This window comes from Micromys minutus, assembly GCF_963924665.1.
Source record: "Micromys minutus genome assembly, chromosome: 28".
Classification (NCBI taxonomy): domain Eukaryota; kingdom Metazoa; phylum Chordata; class Mammalia; order Rodentia; family Muridae; genus Micromys; species Micromys minutus.
Window position 1 is genome coordinate 3,667,488 of NC_137963.1, and position 23,878 is coordinate 3,691,365.

The following is a 23,878-nucleotide window of genomic DNA, read 5'->3' on the forward strand; positions in this document are numbered from 1 at the left end:
AGTGTTAAAGTCTCCCACTATTATTGTGTGGGTTGAAATGTGTTTATTGAGCTTTAGTAGGGTTTATTTTATGAATGTGGTGCTTTTTTAATTGGAGCATCTACGTTAAGGATTGAGAGTTCCTCCTGACAGATTTCCCTGGTAATGAGTAAAAAGTGCCCTTCCTTATCTTTTTTGATAACTTTTGGTTGGAAATTTACTTTATTAGATATTAGAATAGCCACTACAGCTTGCATCTTGGGGCTGTTTGCTTGGAAGTTTTTTCCCACCCTTTTACTCTGAGATAGTGTCTGTCTTTGTCTCTGAGATGAGTTTCCTGTATGCAGCAAAAGGCTGGATTTTGTTTATGTATCCAGTCTGATAGCCTCTGTCTCTTTATTGGGGAGTTCAGGCCATTTATGTTAATAGATATCAAGGAATAGTTGTTTCTGTTTTCTGCTATTATTGCTTTTGTTGGTTGAGTTGTGTCTGTGTCTTTTTTTTTTTCTTCTTTTCTTTTTCTTGCTTAGGAGTTTTCTTGTTTTTACTAGGATGTAGTTCCTCTCATTGTATTGCATTTTCCACCTAAAATTCATTGTAGTGCTGGGTTTGTGGTCAGATATTGTGTAAATTTTGATTTTTCTTGAAATATCTTCATCTCTCCATCTATGGTGATTGATAATTTTGTTGGGTATAGCAGCTTGGGCTGGCACTTGTGCTCTCTTAGGGTGTGCATGATGTCTGTCCAGGCTCTTCTAGCTTTCATAGTCTCTGTTGAGAAATCAGGTGTCATTCTGATTGGTCTGCCTTTATATGTTACCTGACCTTTTTCCCTTACTGCTTTTAGTATTCTTTCTTTGCTTTGGGCACTTGGTGTTTTGACTATTATGTGTCCGGAGGTATTTCTTTTCTGGTCCAACCTATTTGGAGTTCTGAAGGCTTCTTTTATGCTCGTGGTCTTTTCATTCTTGAGGGTAGGGAAGTTTTCTTCTACTATTGTGTTGAAGATATTTACTGTGCCTCTTAGTTGATACTCTTCTCCCTCTTCAATTCCTATTATCCTTAGGTTCGGTCTTCTCATTGTGTCCTGGATTTCCTGGACATTTTGGGGTTAGAAGCTTTTTGTTTTTTGCATCTTCTCTGGCTGTTTTTTCTATGTTTACAATGTTGTCTTCTGCCCCAGAGATTCTCTCTTCCATCTCTTGTAATCTATTGGAAATGCTTGCTTCTGTGACTCCTGATTTCTTTTTTAGGTGTTCTACCTCTAGGGTTATCTCTTTTAGTGTTTTCTTTATTGTGTCAATTTCCGTTTTAAATTCCCTCTTCCATTTTTTTTCATCTCTTTGGTTCTGTTTTCCTCTAGTTCTTTGAGTTCTTTGAGTGTCTTTCTTGTTTCCTCTTTAAAAGCTTCTGAATCTTTTCGCTTTTCCTCCAGTTCTTGTTTAAGTATCCCTATCAGCATCTTGAGGTATGATTTCAGGTCTGCATCTTCTTTTTCTGGGTTGTTTGGCATTCCGATGTTTGCTGTTATGGGAGAGCTGGGTTCTGGTGTTGCTAGGTTGTCTTGGTTTCCTTGGGATATACTCTTTCTCTTTCCTCTTGGCATTTTGTTGTCAGTGATATGTTCTCCCCTTTCCCTTGTATCTGGTCTGTGTCCCTGGATCTCCACTGGTCCAGGTGGCCGATGGGCCGAGCCCTGTTCTGCGCCTCAGAGTCCCCGGGTGGGAACAGAAGTTCCAAAGTTGTGTTCCTGGTCCCTGGATCAGGCAGGGCAGGGGGTGCATTTTCTGTGCGTACTCCACAGAGATCTCTCTGCTTCCTGGCTGCCTAGATCTCCTCCTCACCAGTTTTTAAACCTTTAGGACCTTCCGGTCTGGGTGGCAGATGGGCCGGGCTCTGATCTGTGCCCTCAAGTCCATTTTTACAGATTATAACACTTGAAAATGTTCATAAAATTATAAAATATGGATCTCAGAAATTATATGTATTTGTGTACTTGTGGCAAGGGAATAGGCTTTTGAACCCTAGCTTAAATGGTTCATTGTTTCTGGTGGTCTATGTGAAGGTTTTGGCACTATTACTTATGAAGTAGAGGCTAGCTATAAGAAAGAAGTCCTTAGAATCTTCATTCCTTACAGCCAGGCCAGAATTCTTGTTTACTCTCTACTTCTGTAGCATAGGTACAATATGAACAGCCAACATCCTGTTCATGCTTTCAGGCCTTCCCTCCCTTTTCCTACATCTCCCTGGCCAAGATAAACCTTATCCTTCTGAAACACTATGTCAAAATAAATAAATAAATAAATAATAAAATCCTCTTTCATTCTTAAGTTGTTTGGTCATGGTATTCTATCCTGTTAATGAACAAAGAACTAAGAAATTGACTCTGTGAAGAATGAACATTGCTTTGAAAAATGGCTTCTTGTCCTTTGCCACTTGGAACCAGTTTGTGTTAAAATTTGAGAACTCTAGAAGACTTTGAAACTTTGAGGTAGAAGAGCCCCTTGGTGCTATAAGCAGAAATGTATGTGCCAATCTGATGGTTATTTGGAAGAACAGCATAAGGACTGAATAGAAAGTAAAGGACTGCCTCATGATGTTTCCTCTGGGAACAAGGATTCTATTGGTGAGGCAAATATTAGCCATTAATCAAAGGATCTAGCTGCATGATTCAAAGTCCTGAAGACTTAAATGAGGCTACATTTTAAATTAATAACCTACTTTCTTCAGCAGAAGAGAGTTTTAATCCAGGACAACATAGAAGCTGAGTCATAGATATTGCTTACTGCTTTCATTCCAATCTACAGTAAACATAAGAAGAGAGAAAAATTAAAATGTGAACCTTGAGGGGCAAAGATATGAGAGCCAACTTGAAGTTGTGAACAAGGAGCATGCACATGAGGAAGCTGCTTGAGTAGTTAGAGAGGTAGCATAGATGAGAAGTGCCCTGCTCTGCACTGCAACCAGAATGGTGCACTAAGGGGAAGAATGAATGATCTCAAAGCTTCAGGGGGCGGGGCTGAGGAATTCTGGACAGGAAAGTTGGCATGACTGACTGCTAACACCTGTGTGCTCTCAAGACCCAGAAATTTTCCTGTAGACCTTAATCTGTTCCATACACCAATGCATTCCATTTTTTTTTCATTTTCATTTAGTTCTAGAGTATTTAAAATGATTTTCTTGACTATTTTATAGACCCAGGTTTTCAATAAATAGTGTATTTAACTTTCAAGACTTTATTGGTTTTTTTTTTTTAATCTCACACATACAGATGCAGACACCCACAGCCAAACAGTGGGTGAAGCTTGGGGACTTTAATGGAAGAATAGGATGGAGGATGTTGGGCCCAGAAGGGGATAAAAACTCCAAGGGGTAACAAAATTAATCAACTAACTTGGACCCTTGGTGGGGTCTCAAAAACTGAACCCACAATGGAAGAACATACACAAGCTGGACGTAGGCCTCACTGCCCATATGCAGCTGATGTGTAGCTTGGTCTTCATGTGGGTCCCAACCGTTGCCTGTATGTGGGACATGTTCTTTTAGCTGGGATGCCTTCTTTGGCTTCAGTGAGGGACAAGTGCCTTGTCTCACAAGACTTGAGATACCAGAATAGGGAAATACCTAGTGGTCCCCGTCACTAGATCAAAGGAGAAGGAGACAGGATGTACTGGCTGGATTTGTGTCAACTAGACACAAGCTGGAGTTATCACAGAGAAAGATGTCTCAGTTGAGAAAATGCCTCCATGAGATCCAGATGCAAGGCATTTTCTCAACTAGTGATCAAGGGGGAAGAGCCCAGCACATTGTGGCTGGTGCCATCCCTGGGCTGAGAGACCTGGGTTCTATAAGAAAGCAAGCTGAGTAAGCCAGGGGAAGCAAGTCAGTATTGCTGAGACATTCTTAGGGCTTGACTTTCTGAATATATTCAAATCATTGTATTAAAAATAAATAAATTTAGGAAACAGACACTGCCAGTGATTTTAAGAAATAAATGCTTCAGAGTGCAAAAATGTAAACCACTTAGGGTAATTAGCATGACAACACACTAAATGATCAGGCTGACAAAAGAATAAAATTTGACTCATTAATTCAGGTCCCCATAGGATCATCCTCAACGATTCTTGTCAGGGTGTTCAATGATTCTGTATGAAATTACTTTTCAATTGATTTACTATCAGAATATCCATCACCAGGAAAATGAGGGCTCCCTTTTATGGGTTCTTAGTCTTGTTCATGAAATAATTTAGGAACAAAATGGAAAAGGAATCTCAAGAATCATCTCATTAGATTTGAGAGAAAAACAACACAGCAGCAAAGCTGTACATTTCATTAGCTGATGGGAAAGCAAGTGCTGTAGAACATTCAATTCAATGATGTAAGGGAAAGAGATCTTCTGACAGAGAAGGATGAAGACCAGAGTGGCAAGCAATCCTACATAGGCTTGGGGTCTGAAAAGGAGACAAAAAGAATGAATAGGAAAAGCTTTGCTCTTTGAATTAGAACCCAAAGTGAGTGAGCTTAATAATGCTGCACACTAGATGCTCTGTATACAAGTGCATCATGGAAGAGAATTCTTGGAGGAATACTTTCATCACAGGCCTTTAAGAAAATCAATTTTCCTAAGAACAGACTCCTGGCTAAGGGATTGACCTGGCTCAGCTGCATTAACTCTTAAGCCAGTTAAATAGTATGTGGCATTCTTAGTTTTGAAATAAACATTATGTCTTCATCATGGCCAACAGAAGATCTACAAAGAGGATGTAGCGCTTTCTTAACTGGCTGCAACAAAACAGCGAAACTCCCATATTTTCATATGATATCTTACATTATAAGGAGAGGCAGTTGTGAAATTTCAGTTTCCAGTGTTACCAGAGAACAAAAAGAAGTAGCATGTAACCTCAGTGACTTCCAAAGCCAGTGTTCTGTGTCTGGCCACCTCATACCAACTTCTAAGAATTGAGACACTAAAATCATTCCTGAGATGAGCATTGTATCCTTCTAGCTGTTTCTAACAAAGATAAGAATTGCAAGAAGAGAGGGCAGGAACCAGAACTCTCTTCTGGCATTCCTACCTACTATCTAATAATAAATAAATAAATTAACAAATAAACAAACAAATAAAGTATCCTGCCAAGAACTGTCAAGAAGACATCAAGTTGTTATTACTGAAGCTCCTTCCCTAAACTTTCTGATGAAATGATCACAGTTCTCCTCAATGCCCTCTTCTGAAGAGGCGATCCCTAGGAAATTTGACTGATGACCACCATTACTATCCACTGGCATTCAGGGCCATTCTGTAGGACTCCAGTCATTCTGCCAGTAGTTGTTAGGGAACTTGAAAGTCATTTGCTCCTCCGTTTTGAATTAGTGTGATGAAGAAAGACAATTCTTGAGTGGTGCCTAGACAGACATGAGGGAGAAGAAATCAAAACAATAGAATCAGAGACATGTGAAATTCTAGCTGTTCTGTAGAAAAATAAAATTATTCCATACTGTTGGGAGCAAGGATGAGATTCTGCAAATACTTAATATTACAAGCCATAGTCAGAAAACTAAGGAACAAAATACATATTAAAATTGTGACTCAAAGCGCACTGCACTCCATCCACAGTCTCACAAAGGCAACTGTGTCTGGTTTGTTGGGGACTCATCATTTGGTTAGCTTGTTTGTTTCCTTTCTTCATTTTCCTTGGCTCCCTGGTTTAACCAGAGGGTGCAAAGCCCAAGATGCTTTTTTAGGCAATTTGAGGGTTAGATGGAAAGACTGGATTTACAATGTGAGTGTGTGACTCTTTCATGATGTGTTCTAAGTGGTAAGAAAGAGGAAAGGCTCAATCACCATTAGCTGTTCATATTAAAGCAATGGTATGTCTCTCTAACCCTTGGCTTGAAGTGTCACATAATTACTGTAGTGTTAAAATTGAGCCAAACTAATGTTATCCTATACCTGGGAAGCAGTTTCTTCCTTCCTTCCATCCTTCCTTTCTTCCTCCCTCCATTTTTACTTCATTTCCTTAATATAATATATGCATATGATTATAATGTATACGTGTATGATTATGATGTATATGTATATGATTATGATGTATATGTATATGATTATGATGTATATGTATATGATTATAATGTATATGTAGGAGCAGTTGTAGAGATCTGTGTATCACCTACATATACTCCCCACAGAGGACAGATGAAATCAGATCCCATGGAACTAGAGTTGTAGTTTAGAGCCAGTGCTCTTAACCACAGGGCTTTCTCTCAAGAAGAAAGTAAATGAGATATAAGTGTCCCTATAATATTTTATAGAAACATAGTCATAATGGTTTGAAAGTAGAACCATTGGACTGTGGAAAATATGAAATTGATATTTATTCTTGGGTGATATTTTCTATATGTTTTTGAAGACATTCAATAGGAAAAATGATCGACTTTTTCTTTCTACTGTCAAGGCCATTTGAGGGGCCAGCCCTTGAGGTTGACTTGGGCTTTGGCAGAAAGACATTTTCCTTCATCTTCTTACCATCTATACCATCTCTTGAGCTGAGTTGAGAGTCTTGTGATCATAGCTCTCTTAATAATCACTTAAAGCATTTCCTTCTGTGAGGACACTGCTCACTGCAAAATATACAGTGGTCACCATTCAGCCTCTCTGTCATCAAGAGGACAGATGATTCACCAGATGTAAAAGATGCTCAGAGAGGTTCCTTGGAGTCTCCTGGAGCCTAGTTGACCTCAGAGAGATAACCATCTTTCAGTCCCTCTGATCTTATTTATAGAGGCCCAGTTTCTAGCCGTTGAATATCCAGAAGGTCAGTTAGACAAATGTTGAGGAATGAGTGATGTAAAAGTTAATCTTAGAACACTTAGATGAACCTCAGACAGGAAAACTAAAGAGGCTTTAATAAATTATTTTATCAAAACTAAACATTTTTAATAAATTATATATCTTTAACATCAGTTTTGCAATTGCTATCAAGAGATTATAAATAACATAAGAATTCTCCATTGATTTGAATAGGGGTCTGCACTGAACTTTAAGCTCAGAAATTTTCATATAATGCATGTACATCTCTAGCCTCATTTTTATATATTTTATATATTTTATACATAATATAATGTATAAAAACACTTCTCAATTGTTATTAATGTGCTTTTCAAATTCTTAACATATAAGTGGTAAATATAGAATTTCCATTGTATGTGATGTATATACATTTATTGATGAATGTATATATGTATATTATTTCATAAAATATCTTAAATTTTCTTTTCATAATCTAATTATATACATACAATCCCCATGAATGCTGACATTGTGGACATGAATGGGTTAACTTTGTATGAATCAGAAAACAAATATATTGTGATCTTCTTCAAACACTAACTTCCATCTCCCCTTTAACACTAGAACACTTTTCTAATATATGCTTTGTAAAATGCTCTGAAAGTTTCTAAGCTGCACTGTATTTACTAAACACTAGGAGCCTAAAAGTTTCATTTTAGGATGGATGTATATATAAAAATATTTTTGCAAGATTTTGCTTCTCATAAAATATACATAACTTTTGTCAATGTTACAGTTGGCTGATTTATCCAGTTGGTGTGAGATCATCACTCCTAGTTTACGCCATATTAAAAAGAAATTTTAAACAGTTAATTTGAAGGGAAATATGTTCCCTAGGGAAACATAGCCAATGAAATGCTTCAATGTATGTCTCTGAGCATTTCAATAGTCTATGTCCTATGATGAAGGAATAGAAGATTCCAGAAGAGCCACTAATGTTCACTCTACAAGAGAGTTCAGAAGAGTGTGGTGCACATACAGTAAACAAAGGCGATGTCAGAGTGGATGAACTTGCCAATGTTCATATCTCAGCTGAGCTTGGAAGGAAAGGGCTAATCATACTTGTTGAATATTTATACCTCAGTTAACCTACATAAGAAACTCTAACATCGCAGAGAGAGACCCATGGCTGCAGGTGCATATGCAGCAGAGGATAGCACTCTTTGGCATCAGTGGGAGGAGAGGCCTTTGGTTCAGTGAAGGCTCATTTTCCCAGTGTAGGGGGCCAAGGTGCTGAGGTAGGAGAGGGTGGTTGAGAGGGGGAGCTCCTTCATGGAGGCAGTGGAAAAGGCAATAACATCTGAAATATAAATACAAAGAATATTCAATAAAATATATAAAAAAGGAAACTTTTTAAAGGGTATACAGGCTTGCATTGATTGTCCTTGATTCCTGCTTCATCGAAGCTACGTCTCACAGTTAAGAATATAAAGCTAGGATTGTTCACAATAGTCAACCTTTAATGCATATGCTTTAGTCATTAGAGCAAATGTGACCACTGACCACCAGATATGTATAGCAACATATGTTACTACACATGTGATTACATATTGTAATTACACAATTGCCACATAATGTAACATTGTTTTACAAAGACCTCTAATAGATACAACATAATCCAATGTTGCTAGAAATGTTGATCATCATCTATGGTTTTTATGTAGGGTTTTAATAACTATATAGTTGCTATTTTTGTAAATGCCTTCTATAATTTGTTTGAGATTAGGATTAAATTTATGAACATTATAAACAATGAAACAAATGGACTATAACCAAGGATTTATATCAGATTTATTACATTAATATATATTCAACAATGTAGATCCAATTTTGTTTTTTAAAAAGCTATTTTTAAAATACAAAAGTGTAATAATTATTTTCCTGTTTATTGTGTTATGCTTTAAACAAGGTAATATCACATGTAAGTTTATATTTAGAAGAATTTTTTAAAATAATTTTTTAAATCAGTTGTGGTTAAATAAAGCCAACTCATGTGAGATCCACGTTCTCATGAAGTGATTAGTTTGTGCATAGTCATTGGCAATAATTTTCATTATAAATAGTTCTAAAATATGCAATACCTTAGGGATTGTCCATTGACAGTAACTGATATAGCATGAAAACATGGCTTTCTCTAAAAGTTTTTTTCTTTTGAAAACATTTACTCAAATTTAAAGAGGTCTAATAACAAGCCTTTGTTCTTTGTTAAAATGATAGAGTTGTGTGCTGAAACTATTAATACTTTTGAAATTTTCTCAAAAAAAAAAAAAATAAATTAAGGTACAAATTCCTTGACTATTTTCTTGATTCCACTTTTCCAATTTTGGGCAAAGACTCCCCAGTGTTTATGAGAAGGGACTGGTTCTGAGGAATGGACTACAACTGCTCCAAGACATGGTCTATCCTTGACAGGTAATTGCTCCTTTTGGAAGGATGGCCTGAAAGGCTCTTTTGTCTCTGGAGCCAAATAATGGGATAGCAACTTAATATACATTCCTTCACACTGTTGTATTCACAGATGCAGGTAAGGTCTAAGTAGGTGAAAATGTAAAATTAGGAAAACAAAACACATTTCATCTTGGGTTTGGATTAACTCATGCCCACAAATAAAAAAATAAAAGCATTTTAACAAAAGCAGTCTTGAAGTGCTATGGGTTGATGACAAATCGTTCATATTACACATTCTGGCTAAAAAAAAAAAAATTGATACGTCTTGCCTGTCTTTAGAATCAGATTCTTGTGTTATCATTGGAATACAGTTATTCTGTTTAAAAGAAATGTTTGCAAAGAACCAGTCAGTTAAATATAAAAGTTTACAAAATTAGAAGATTAAAATATATTTTTCATAAAGAATCTTAACAAGATAATGGAAATGCTTTTAGAATGCTCTTAGGACGACACAGGTACACAGATTGTAGTTTCATTCACAACTAAATAGTAATTCAAAAAAAAAAAACAAAAAATAAAGAAGAAGAAGAAGAAGAAGAAGAAGAAGAAGAAGAAGAAGAAGAAGAAGAAGAAGAAGAAGAAGAAGAAGAAGAAGAAGAAGAAGAAGAAGAAGAAGAAGAAGAAGAAGAAGAAGAAGAAGAAGAAGAAGTGAGGGCAGTATCAGAAAGAGATTTGAATAAGCCTGGAAAAAATATTAAGGGTAAAATAAACCTTAGGGAAAAATATATGTATGTGTGTGTAAACATAATTTAGAGATATAGCTATATTTATCAAAATTATGTGTACAATTGCATTTATAATAAAAATATATATGATTACATTCATTATAATCAATATTTTTTCTATAATCATGAGTTTTCTGGTAAGTAATTTCACCAATCAAATGACTCCAGGCAAAAGGAGGCAATGGAAGTTTACATGTAAGTTAAATTTAAATTTGAGTGTTGGCTCATAGAAAAAACAAATAAAAATGGAGGGAGTGGATGGAGTCTTTCCTGAATATGCATTGCGGACATGAGCAAGACCATGACAAGGACCAATGCCTCAGATCCTCAGGGATGCGGCAAAGCCTAGCCATGGGTGTCAGGCTCTGAATTCACAAAAGCAACCTCTATTCTGACTGGGAATGTTGTCAGTGTGTGAGGTTCCTCCTCCCAGATGTACACAGACTACACAATTGTCAGATTGTCACATCTCATAGAGAACTCCCACTAATACTACATCACTCTGGCCAGCTGCTCTGCACCTATGGAACTTGCTGAGTGTCCTCCTCAGGGTTTCTATTCCTGCACAAATCATGACCAAGAAGCAAGTTGGGGAGCAAAGGGTTTATTCAACTTATACTTCCACACAGCTGTTTATCACCAAGGAAATCAGGACTGGAACCCAAGCATGTCAGGAAGCAGGAGCTGATGCAGAGGCCATGGAGGGATGTCACTTACTGGCTTGCTTCCCCTGCCTTGCTCAACCTACTTTCTTATAGGACCCAGTTCTACCAGTCCAGGAATGGTACCACCCACTATGGGCTGGGCCCTCCCCCCTTGATCACTAGTTGAGAAAATGCCTTACAGCTGGATCTCATAGAGGCATTTTTTTTTAACTGGGGCACCTTTCTCTGTGATAACTCTAGCTTGTGCCAAGGTGACACAAAACCAGCCAGTACACCTTACACCTAAGTTCTAGTTGTTCAAGCAGCTCGTTTCATTAAAACACAGATTAAATAGCCCACCTGGACCTAGCTTTTCTGTATTTGTGTGTGTGTGTGTGTGTGTGTGTGTGTGTGTGTGTGTGTGTGTATCTGTTCCTGTCAGATTTCTAGGCCTACACTATGCAGGATGCAGTAATTAGTACAGCAGTAAATTGGCTTTGTTTGCCATAGCTTTGAGAAACCAAGAGAGTGGAGAATAAATTATCCTGCAGAAAAATTACTGTGTTTCCTCTCTGTAAAAATGGAAATGACTGTAAGGGAGAATGCCCTTGTCACTAAAGTATTGACGGGCCTCTGGATTAATGGTGACAGTCCAAGTTTCCCTGAGAAAGGCACTGCTCAAGACATTGCTGGTAACAACTGATGTATTGCAGACAAATTCCAATGAGACACATGAAAGTGCTTAATTTCTGATATTGGACCAGTTCTCTGACTTCATTGATAACCCAAGATTCATTTAAAATTCCTCACTAAGTCAACCAGACTTGTATCCAGTGCTGATAGAGATTCATCAAAGCTCAAGGGATTAATCCTATCAGATTCAGCCTTAGAAGTCATCCTATTTGTGGCCTAATGACAATGCCTGCTATTGGGAGTCCTAAAGTTGAGAGATATACCTGCTAATTCTCCACTTACTATGTAACAGTAAATGCCACTTACAAATATTAAATACCACTTATATGTCTAATGCGATGCTTAAATGTGAGCCTTTCAAGTATGTTAATGTTTTCTGATGCTACTGACAGACACCTGCTCAGGTGGTGAAAGGCCAATCTCACACACTCTAAAAGAATTTGGAAAATATTTCTCAGAATGAAGCTTTCCCCTTTTGAATCTCCATGTCCATAATAGCTTATTAGAATTATCATTCATCCTGGCGTTTGTCAACTTGTTAAACAACTGTAGATTATCCTGCAGCTGTTTGTATTTTGATGTTATTTCTCCTTCCAGAAGAAATGGCTGCCTAGTCATGTACTCAGGTGACTTCATCATAACCTTCTCATTTTAATTGGTAACAAAAAGGCAATAGCCAGTGATTAGGCAGGGGAAGGAAGGCAGAGAGAGAGGGTCAGAGATCAGAATCTTACTGTTTTGTGTTTTTCCTTATGGGAAGCTATTTTTATGGTATTATAAATACATAATGTGTGATGAAGTTCTAAGTTTCATTATAGCTTTTGTGTCTAAGACTAAAACTGAAGTCAGGAGATATAGGATAAGTATAATTTCTTCTTGTTGTTTATCTTGTGCCTGCAGACCTATTAAGGCAGCCATTTATTGGAATCCCAATAACACAACAGAGAAGCCATCATATTTTTTTTTAAAGTACTGGCATGTTTGTGAGAGCATATGTGTATGTGTTTGTATTTCTATATTGCAAACACATATACATATGTAGATAAAAATATATATTAGAGTCATAATATTCCTTGTGGGGTTATATGTGAAATAGTGCTTGTCTCATGGTAGAAAATTATCCTCAGTTTAACATAATACCACCCATTATCCTCTTGCATTTCCCCATGGCCTTATTTTATTATTCTATATCTATCTGTATTTTCACCATGCTGATTATTATTCATAACCTTGACTTTCCTCAGACTCTCTCAGGGAAATCGTCATGTTTTTAAGTATGTCAACTTTTACTGTAACTAAACAGAATGAGAAAAGCTTCCCGAGACATTATAAATCACAGGCACAAATGAGAGTAGTACAAACTCATATGTTTCTTCATGATACTTTCTTCTATTACTTCAGGAACTAAATCTTGTGTCATATTCATAAAAAAATAATAGTTCAGATGGGAACTCTGGCAGAACTGAAGAGACAATTGGAAAGCTATATTTGGATTTTCATTATTGTTGAAAGCTTTGAAGCTCTCCTTTCTTTTTCTCATTTGAGAAACATTGTTTCCTTCATATTCTCAACAACCCAAATTCTCATCAACTTGAGTTTATGTCTAGCTTGCACATGAACTTGTGATTCCTTCATGAGCACTGTACCATTTCTGAAGGTACTTCTTGTTGGACCCACTAATGTTTGCCTGAAAATCCAGCCTCAGCCATAAAACCTGGCTCCAAAGTACAGGCAAGTTAGTTCAGCAGAGTAATTATTATATGGAGCGTAACTGGAGGGGACTGAAAGGAAATGGTAAAGTCAAGAACAATTGAGCATATTGCCAGAGTTTGTGTCAGAAGGAGAAGAAAAAGTGAATTCATCTTAAGCCAAAATGCCTTGGGTTTAAGTTCAGCTAGTACCAAGCTATCAGGCACAGTCCTGTACAGTGGGTCTGCTCATGAAGCACCATATACTATGTTAACTACTCTCCCTTTTACAATAAGCTAGAAGACTTGGCAGGGACAAGTATCATGGGCTATTCTGAGTCTTTATTTTTTTCCAAGCTCTTTTTTTTTTCTCCTTCAATCTTTATTTTCAATTAATTATTTTATTTGTTTGCATTTCAAATGTTTTTCTCTCCTGGTCTCCATTCCCAGAGTTCTTTACATCTTGTCCCCTCCCTTTTACCTCTGAGAGAGTACCATTCCCACTACCCTAAAACTCCTTTGGTTTGGCATCAAGTCTTTACTGAATTGGATGCATCCTCTTCAGTGGGCTAGAGAAAGCATTTGTCTAGAGAGACCTGAGAGAAGCTCCGAGGGCCAGGAGAATGAATAGAAGTGACTGATGGGGTCGTGGGTAGGGGCAACCTGAAAAATTCTCCAGAGTCTTGGAATATGAGAGGCTCCCAGAACTCAGTGAAGATAACCTTAGCCAAAATGCCCAACAGTAGGGAGATGAAACTTGAAAAGACCACCTCCAATAGATAAATATGGCCTCTAGTTCACGTATGGGGCCACTCACCCATCTTCAAAATTTTTGACACAGATTATTCCTGTCTAAAAGAAATGCTGTCATAAAAATGAAGCAGAGACTGAAATTGGGATCAATCCCATTGGCATGCCCAAAATCCTGACACTATTACAGATGCTATGTTGTAGCTGCAGACAGGAACCTATCATGGCTGTCCTCTGAGAGAAAATACCAGCAGCTGACTGAGACAGATGAAAATACTCACAGCCAACCATTGGACTGGGGGTGGAAATCACTATGGAGGAGTTAAGAGAAGGACTGAAGGTACCCTGGGTTCTTTATGGCTATCATTCTTTTGGATAGCTGGTATAATGTCAAACTGAATCCACTAATAAATAAAAAGGCTAACAAGTGTCCCTTACATACAGATATGTAAGGGACATGATCTATGAAATGCACATACTTAAAGAAGCCTACAGAACTCTAAATAAATTGGGGCAGAAAAGAAATTCCTCCCGTCACGTAATAATCAAAATACTAAATAAACGGAACAAAGAAAGAATATTAAAGGCACTAAGGGAAAAGATCCTGGAACAGTATAAAGGCAGACCAATCAGAATTATACCAGACTTCTCAACAGACTCTAAAATTTAGAAAATCTTGGACCCTAAAAGAACACAAATGCCAGCTCAGGCTACTATACCCAACACAATTCTCAATCACCATAGATGGGGAAACCAAGATTTTCCCTAACAAAACCAATTGTAAACAATATTGTTCTACTAACCCAGGTCTAGACAGGGTAATAGAAGGAAAACGCCACAAGGTGGGAAACTACACCCGGGAAAAACCAAGAAATGCGTCATCTCAAAACAAACCCAAAAGAAGAGTGGCACACACATATAACATCACTTCTAACAGCAAAAGTGAGGTGAACCAACAGTGACTGGTCTTTAATATCTCTCAACATCAATGGACTCAATTTCCCAATCAAAAAAAACGTAAGTTAACAGACTGGATGCATAAACATGACCCAGCACATTGATGCATACAGGAAGTATGCATCAGGGACAAAGGCTAGAAATTTTTTTCCAAGGAAATAGTCCCCCCCCCCAAAAAAAAAACAAGCAAGAATTGCCATTCTAATATGGAATAAAACAGACTTTCATTCATAATTTATCAAATAAGATGAGGAAGGACAATTCATATTCCTCAAAGGAAAAATCCACCAACAAGAACTCTCAATTCTGTACATCTATACCCCCAAATACAAGAGAAACCATATTTGTAAAAGAAATGTTACTAAACCTCAAAGCACACATTGACCCTTACACAATACTGGGAGACTTCCACACCCCACTCTCATCAATGGTCAGATCATGGAAACAGAAACTAAACAGAGACTCAGTGAAGCCAACAGAAGTTACGAACTATATGAAGTTAATAGATATCTACAGATATGTAGAGAACATTCCATTCTAAAACAAATATATATTTTTTTCTTCTCAGAAAATCCTGACAGTGTCTCCAAAATTGAACATATAATAAGACACAAAATAAGACTTAACAAATAAAAGAAGATCGAAATAATCCCATGTATTCTACCAAAAATATACAAAGAATTCAAGAGGTTAGACTACAGAAAACCAAATAAGCCAATATAAAAATGTGGTACATCCAAAAATCTGTAATTTATAATTTATAATTGGGGAGCAGAGGCACTAAATCTTTCTATAGAAGAGAGGAAATAATCTTGTAGGATTGTTTGTGCAAAAGTAATTTTGGGAGGAGGTCTTTTTTATTGGCTTGTTTTTATTTTGTTCTCTTTCGTTTTTTGGAGAGAGGGTTTCTGAAACTCAGGGATCCAACTGAATTTGCCTCCCATACTGTGATTCAAGATTTATACCACCACACACACACACCTTTATGAAATATGTAATTCATATAAATTCAGATTCGTAACAAAAATGTGTTTTTTTTTATGTTCAATAAAAAGCAGTTTTATCACTGAAAGATTCTAGATCTAAAATGTTAATAAATGTTTACAACACTCTTGACTTAAACTCTCTGATTTAGTACACTTGATTACTTGATAGTCTTTTGTGTCTAGAATCCCATAGAGATAGCAGACAGCCCTCTCAGTTTGTCAGAGACAAGGAAGATCTTTAGAATCATTCACTCCTTTCCTTTCCTACAGTATGAAATCCACCAAGGCCTGTCAGGGGTTTTGTTTGGTTGTTGTGTTATTTGTTTGCTTACTTTGTAGTCATTTTTGTTTTATTTTGTTTTCGTTGTTTTGAGTGTTTTTGTTTTGTTTTGTTTTTGAGACAGGGTTTTTCTGTGTAGCTTTGGGTGTCCTGGAACTCAGACTGATTCCTACTTCCTGCCTTCTGCCCCCTGCCTTCTGTTGCTGGAATTAATAGGGAACATTACCACCACTGCCCAGCAAGCACATCAGATTATATTTTTCTTGTAATATTTGGTTTTTGTTTGCTTGTTTGCTTCAAGACAGGGTTTTTCTGTATAGCCCTGGCTGTCCTGGAATTCACAAGCATGCCAGTTTTAATGGCAGTTTACCATGACAGTTTGTATTTATTAAAAGTGAACTTATCCCCAGTCTCCAGTGTACCTCTGCAGCTGAGAATTAAAGTACCACTAAAGATGCTTCAAGCAACCGGATAGAAAGAGAAAGGATTTTGCTTCTTTCTTTTCCTTATGAATAGCTTTAAGTGACTAAAATTATTGTAAAAGCAAGTGTCATTTTGCCTATAAATTCAGTGGCACTAATTTCACATAACCAATATGATGAATGACTGTATCAAGTTCAGTACAAATGTCTATGCACTCTAAGATATTTCTCCAGCTACACTAAGTTGTTTTTGATGATTCAGTCTACTCTGTGTTGATCAAAGGACTCTTGCTTCTGTGTATTTCCCGTCTTGGCATGAGGAAGCTTTGTGCTTTAATGGGAGAAGGAATGTTCTATTGTTTGTTTGCTTTTCCCCATTCTTACTTCACATCTCTTTTACTCAGAACTACTAGATTGTCTAAAGAGCTAAACAGAGCCTGTTGTTCGTAACATCTTTAAAATGTTCAATTTTTCAAATTTTTCACTGATTTCATGAATTGTTAGGATAATAAAATATTTCTGATGCAGATCAAAGGAAATAAAACTGGTACTTAGTAGGGTAGCAGGTTGCTTGTATTAAACCAGCATGTTCAGTTTTGAGACTTCTTTCTACAGGTCTTCTGCCCACAGAGAAACTAGTGTTACTTGAAGATATGAAGGTTCCTATGGCAACCATACCTTGAAAGCACAGTGTTGTACATAAGTAAATTCTTGATTCTAAATTAAATCCAGATTTAACTAATATATATTATTTTATAAAGCTGTTCCACTAAACTGTAATGAACACTAAAAAAATAAAACATTTGAAAGTTAAAAATATGGTACAGAGCTAACAAAAAAAAATTCTCAACTAAAGGATCTCCGTTGGCCAAGAAGCACATAAAGAAAATGTTCAACATCTTTAGTCATTAGGGAATCAAAATGACCCTGAGATTCCACCTCACACCAGTCAGAATGGCTATGAACAAAAACTCAGGTGACAGCAGATACTGGCAAAGATGTTACGAAAGAGGAATGCTCCTTCATTCCTGATGGGGCTGTCACCTGGTACAACCACTTTCAAAATCAATCTGGTGATTCCTCAGAAAATTGGAAATAGTTTTACCTGAAGACACAGCTATACCACTCCTGGTCATATATCCAAGATATAATAAATATGGGAAGAGACAGGAGAGAAGTCAAGAAGAGAAATATGTAGCAGTGAGGAGTGGGGAACAGGATCCTCTAGAAAGTCCCAAGACTCCAGGAATATGAGAGTCTTCCAGGACCCAATGGTGATGACACTAATAGAAATACACAACCAAGGGGAGATAGATGGCCCCCAGTTGAGGGATGGGATCACCACCCACCTCAAAAATTTTAATCCACAATTCTCACTATCTAAGGGAAAAGCTGGGACAAAGAGTGGAGCAGAGACTGATGGCGAGGCCATCCAGATACAGCCCCACCTTAGGATGCATCCCATTCTCAGACAACAAAACCCCAACTAATAAGTGCTTGCAGAGTGCAGTCTGGTATATCTGTCCTCTGAGAAGTTCTGTCTTAATCTGACTGTGACAGATGCAGACACTCACAGTCAATCCTTGGACTGAGTCCCTGGGACATCATAGAAGAGTCAGGAGAAGGACAGAAGGAGAAGAAGGGGATACATCCACATAGGAAGAACAATATCAACTGCCCGGACCCCTCAGAGCCCCCAGGAAAATCACAACCAAGCAGTACTCATGTGTCGGTCATAGCTGTCAGGAAATATGTAGCAGAGGATTGCCTTATCTGACAAAAACAGGAGGGGAGGTGCTTGGTCCTATAGAGGCTTGCTGCCCTAGCAAAGGGTGATTCTAGAGGGTCCAGGTAAGGTTGGGTAGGTGGGCAGGGAAGCACCCCCTTATAGGCAAAGGAGAGGGCAACTGATATGGGAGGATTGTGGAGAGGAGACTTGGAAAGGGGACAATATTTTAAATGGAAATAAATAAAATAATCAATAAAAACAAAAGCAACACACAACACCATCATCTACCAATAGAGTAGATGCGTCATTAAAACTTCACTCCTTTATAAAATGCCAATGCATTTTGTAAACTATAAATAATAACTTAATTTTTATTAGCCATCCATTGATAAGTATCTTAATTAAAATTAAAATTGTAAATCCTGTAAATGTTGTATGATTTGATACTTGAAGAAAATGTGAGTATTTCCAGAGTGATTGACCTGAAAAGCAGCAGTTGCTTGTAGAACAGACTTTACCTGCAGCATTGATCTCCACATAGGCTTGCTGCAGCTTGTCACCGACATAATACGGACACAGTGTGACACCTCTTGCTTAGTCATTGGCCCCATGGCATTTTGATTCATGCTCCAAGCCTTTGATTTTAAACACCATGATAAAAGTGGCCCGAATCCAATAGTGAAGAAGTAATCAGTCTTAGAAAGGTGTTAAGCCGTCTGCTAGTGCCTTGGCATTTCAAGATTCTCATCCAGCATCTCATAGATAAAACGTTTTCCTGATGCATGATTTGCAGGTTGCGATTCATTTCATTGGAACAAAATATGCAATTCAATGTTGCCTGTCGATGTTAAAATCTATGATTATACTCTAACACATTGTACCTTGCTGTATTGTCCCATATGTGCCAGTGACTTGACTTCAACCAACAAATATTTTCACTTTCCCACAGTTTCCAGTGTACCTTGGAATATATGGAATATCTAGGTGGCCTTTGGTGTGGAGATTGCTGTGGGACCATGAAAGGCAGACTTGTTCCTGGTTGAGCTAAGACTAGAAACCCTGGTGACCCTGAAAGGGCCATAGGCATTTTGCCTGAATGTCAGATATAAGGCCCCTGTCACTAATCACAGCCCTTCATAGATTTGTGGCCATCAGTCATGTAAGGGCAACATCCCAAGCCCCTCTACAGGTAGAGGACCTAACCACAGGTATCTGTAGGCTCAGGACATATCTCCATTACTATATGAAATCTAAAGGTCTGGAGGCTTAGCCAATGAACATTCCTTCCCAGACTTTCCTCCCTGTAAAAGGTATCTAATCTCAGACCCATGCTGAGAAGTGGGGCACAGGTTTACTCATTCATTTTTTCACCATGACAATAAATGCCTTAAAATCATGGTCTGCCTTTTAACAAATCTTTTTACAACAGATTCCTCCTTGGGGGGCCATAGAGATGCCTTTCACCTACAGAGCCACAGTCTAATCTCTAGAAAGCTTCTCTGCCCTCCCACCCATGGCCACTAACAAGCCCAAGCATTAATCTGCCAATCCAAGGGTTCTCTGGTGGGGACCAGCAGGAGCTCCCCTCATTTCCCTTGGCCCTGGGCCAGCACTCTGTTTTGAGCTCTTCTGTGGCATCCAGAATGCCTACATGCCTGAGAGCCCAGGAACCAGATGACCCAGCCTCACTGCAGGCCCAGTGACACCTGAGGCAGCTCCGCTGACCCGTGCCTAAAACTGTGCTTCTCTCACACCCCCTGAGTTGTGTCCTGTAGCTTCCCTACAGCCTGACAGCCAACTGGTGATGGTGTGGGGTAAGCACAGTCAAACTTCCCATGTTCAGCCTCCCCAGCAGCCATGCCCTGTGGTGGAGCAGACACTCAACCCCTCACCCTACAGATTTCTATTTTAAAAGAGATGTTTTTAAGTTTAGCTGATCTCTACACTGTGAACATTAGCTCTAAGAGCTAAACACAGAGCTTAATTCTATCTCTTGGAATTCCCTACTCACAGTATAAAATGTCAATGCTAGTAGGTAGAATGTTATGAAACATAGGTCTTAAAATAGTATGAGTAATATCATCCTCACTATCCGGTAATGCTTGGCCTTTATTCCTAAAGATGAGCAAATGCATACAAATATATTAAAAATTAGAAGACATCTGAATTCAAAGTTTGTCCAACCCTTTCTTGTAGTTGATGGCAGTTGATTTGAAAATAACTGCTCCACTCTTTTTCCCTGTATTTCCTCCCTTGATTATTTGGTTCCCCCTTCTAAGAAGGACTGAAGTATCTATCCATACTTAGACCTTCCTTCATCTTGAGCTCCATCTAGTTTATAAATTATATCTTGGGTGTTCTTAGCTTTTGGGCTAGTATCCACTTATCAGTGAGTGCATACCATCTGGTCTTATTTTGTGTCTGAGTTACCTCACTCAGGAGATTTTCTAGTTCTACCCATGGATGGGGGTGACATCCTCATAGAAGCAGGGGAAGTGGGGATCAAAAAACCTGGAAAGGGGCTAATATTTGAAATGTAAATACATAATATATCCAATAAAAAATAAAGAAATGTCCTGTCATTTAGAGCAAGAGCTAGAAATATGTCTGTCAAAGACTTCAAAACAACAGCTCTCAGAATTAAGATTATGACAAGGACATATCTTAAAACAAAAACTATATTTAAATGAAAGATAAAAGAGCATGCACTTGGCTTCCTCCTTTATTTTGGTGCTCCATGCTCACCTCTGCCTTGAGGCTGCACAGGAAGGAAATTGAGAGGAGAAAACTGGAACCTGGTTATGAAGTTGCTTGTCTCTGACAAGCTCACTCCCTCCCATATCTCACTGCTGCTGCAGTCACAGATCAAAAGCAATAACTGACATCATAGTATTTCCTTCCTGCAATTCTAAAGCTAAGTGTTCTTCCTCCTCCCTCCCTTTCTCCTCCTCCCTCCCTTCCTCCTCCTCCCTCACCCCCTTCTCTCTCTCCTCACACCTGCTGTGCTCCACTCACTCTTTATCTTCTGTCTATTCACCTGTAATAAAATTCTGTCTAAAACAAAAACTTCTGTTGTTTATAAGTAATTTCATTCTTTGCATTCATTTGATGAGTTCTTGAAAGCCACTAGTTTTCTCTTTCTCAAGTTTTGAGGACGCTAACAAGCAATAAGAGAACATATCTATCATTTTCAAAGGTAGTCCAATACCGCATGTCACTATGATTCATTCATTGTGACAATATCTGAATGGGCAGTTTGAAGGTTAAGACACCTGTATACTCTGCTGTTCCCTGCTACACATTTAGTGAAGAGGTTTTGATAAAGCTCCAGTTTTTCTGATTATTTCCCTGGCTTCTGTTTTCTCTTTCTTTTAAGTTCTTTGACAACTTTGGCTTCATCCCTCCCTGATTCACCTTCTAAATCATTTGACTACAGAAAACATACAATTCCTTGTAATTTATCAAATCTCTCACTTTGCCCACTAACTAATGAATTTAACCATATTAAGTGGGAGCAATAACTAATCCCCTCATGTCAGCAAATTACATATCCATGTAGTATTTGTAACAGGGTAAAATTGAGAAGTTCCCACAAGGTAGAACAGGCCTTTGGAACTCAGAATTTGGAATACACAGTCATATGTGTATTCTCTGATTTCACTTGGTTTTCTGTTTTTGTTTTTGTTTTTTTGTTTTTTTTTTTTTTTTTTTTTTGTTTTTTTTTTGGTTTGGGTTTGGTTTGAATTTAATTTTCTATTCTTATCTCACATATCACATTTTGACTACAGTTTTCTCTGACTTGGTTCTTGGTATGGAGATCTTGAGGTATATTGGCCATGAAAGGCATAGGGCCAAAGAAGGTAGTAAATACCTTTAATTCTAGGAGACTGCAGTAAGGAGATCACTGAGTTCAAGATCAACCAGAAACAATTTAAAGAACCAGATCCAGCCATGGTGGTTCACATCTTTAATCTGTGCCACACATTCAGACTTAGGCCTGCATAACAACATTAGAAGAGGGAAGATTCATTCTTCTGGGACAGATGGAGTTCCTTGTCAGTACATTTGTTGACATCTACTTCTATAGGAGACCAACTTAAATAACTAGCCTTATGAAACTGGGTAACTCTTAAATTCTTGGACTTCTCATCCACAGCTACCTCTTGATCATTGGTTAGGTGGACTACAGATTGTAAGTCATCAAAAAAAAATCCAAAAACCTCAATATGAAGAGATATTCCATAAGTTCTATAACTTTAGAGAACCCCAAGACAATTCATAAATATATAAATTCAACTTCCTCTGTCTGCCCAATGTTACTTGTATATTTGTTTGAAGTATGATTTATTTAGTATTTGATAACCCATTGGTGTGGTCTTACCTGTGGAAGACTATATCTCCTGATTTCTAGTTCTTGATTGCTTATAGCTTTTGTTTGTTTGTCTGTTTTTTTTTTTTCTAAAGTTGTAGCCTCTATGGAATTTTTTTATACTGATTTCAGTAAAATATGTTTAAGATGATATTGGGATCAGCTTGTCAGCTTCTAAAATAAGTATGTGAGTGTTTTAATTGAAGCTTGCTAAAATCAGAGTTTTAATTAGAGGACAAATGGATAAGACAACAGTATTGACACATCCTATTCATCATCAAGGGTCTTTTAAATTTTCTCAGGGGTGCCTCATAATTTTCAGTAAGAACTTTTTGTATAGACCATAATCAATTCTAAAATGTTTGACAACATTGTAGGTGGAATTGTTTATTTTAGTTTTCAATTACTTCATATAATTTTTTCTATAAAGACCTAGTGATCTCTTTTTCCTAATAAGGCTGCTGTGTTGATTTATGTCAATTGTCACATTGACAGAATTTACAGTATAACAAATATTTTGACATGTCTGTGGAGGGTTTTGTAGATTGGGTTAATTGAGCAGAAAAGACATACCCATTAGCCATGGTCACAGCATTTTGTAAAACTTTTCTATTTTAGTTAAACAGATATTTTCTTTTAGATTCTTGACTTCCATGACCCAATGACTATTTGTAATAACAAGCCACAAAAGATGTTGATTGGTTGTTTGACATTTTCTAACACATTTTTACAGCATATTCTCCTAGGTCCCCATAGCAACAGTAAACTTTGAGCTAAAAGTAGAATGTTACTTGGGCCTCCTTTCCCCTCCTTCTCTTGACCTGTAATATGCTATGTTCAGACAAATAGCGATTTTCACTGAACCAACCAGAGCCAGTCATCTGCTTCAGAGCTGGTTCTCTGACTAGACAAACCACACAGGTATTTCCATGAATGTAGGTTACTGTGTCCTTGAGTCATTGGTCCTTTCATCTGTCTTCTTTCCTCGGTGGCCTTGCACCACTATATAAGCATCACAGTGAGCATCTTAGACTCTGTATAAAGTCAGCTGAGCACCGATGTTCACCACTCTGCCCTTCCTGATAATACTTTAGGTGTAGTGGAATCAGCTGCTTCATATCCCTTATACTAAGCCTCCAAACCACAATGGACAGTGTCCCATTTACCTGAAAACCAAATAAAACTGTTTTCCTTCACTCTCCCATGTCGCTATTTTGTCAGAGAAATGTGAAAAAAATAGTAATAAAAGAAATCAACACCACGATTGAGGAAATTTACTATGTTAAAATTGAGCATTTGGTTCTTAGTCATTTGATTTGGGGGAGGAATTTGCGAAACCCAAGAATGTTGTTATCTGATTT